The sequence below is a fragment of the Sinocyclocheilus grahami genome, unplaced genomic scaffold (assembly GCF_001515645.1).
Source record: "Sinocyclocheilus grahami isolate Dianchi unplaced genomic scaffold, SAMN03320097.WGS_v1.1 scaffold350.1, whole genome shotgun sequence".
Lineage (NCBI taxonomy): Eukaryota > Metazoa > Chordata > Actinopteri > Cypriniformes > Cyprinidae > Sinocyclocheilus > Sinocyclocheilus grahami.
The window spans coordinates 664,291-665,139 of record NW_015505529.1 but is presented as its reverse complement, the minus strand read 5'-3'; positions in this window follow the sequence as shown (position 1 = coordinate 665,139).

Genomic DNA, 849 nt, shown 5'->3' with positions numbered 1-849 from the left:
CTAGCATGATTAGCATGTTACTAGCATGATGCTAGCATGTTTATAGCATGATTAACATGTTACTAGCATGTTGTTAACATGATTGGCATATTACTAACATTCTGTTATCATGTTTCTAGCACGATTAGCAAGTTACTAGCATGTTATTAGCATGATTCTATGCTAATCCAGCTAAAACAAATTGATTCAGTAAAAAAAACAGCCAAACACCAGCAAAGACCAGTCTGGCCTGATAAAAAAAATGGCCAAAACCACTTTAAAAACCAGCTTGGGAGACCAGCCAAAGCAGTAAATCAGCTTAGGCTGGTTTTAGCAGTTTTTTTCAGTAGGGAGTTGTTAAACTTTGCTATAGCAATAGACAGCTTAAATACACCATAAATCTTATTGTATAAAAGCTGAGAGAAACGGTTGCGTGCCTGTTGCAGGTCTTAAAGGGACAGTAGGCTACATGCTGCAGACTGTAATTAAAGGGATAGTTCACCCTAAAATTTAATTTCTGTCATTAGATATTCACTCACTTGTTGTCCCAAACCTATATTAATTTCTAATTAATAACAAAGTAATAACTAAAAACAAAGATAAAATAATGAGAAAGATTTTTATCTGCACCCACTTTGTCCTAAATATCTGCCATACTTTTTTATATTTTGTAACTTTGAAAGGCTTTGTCTTTATAATAGTGAAATGGCTGTAATGCTCAAACAGCTTGCAAAATAGAAAAACCAACATGACAAAGAATCATGATAAAATCGTGAAATTTCACAAATACATTTTTTTAAATATATTTTTGCCATATCGCCCATCCCTAGCCGAGGGAGAACAAACTTATACACCCCCCCCCCCCCACCC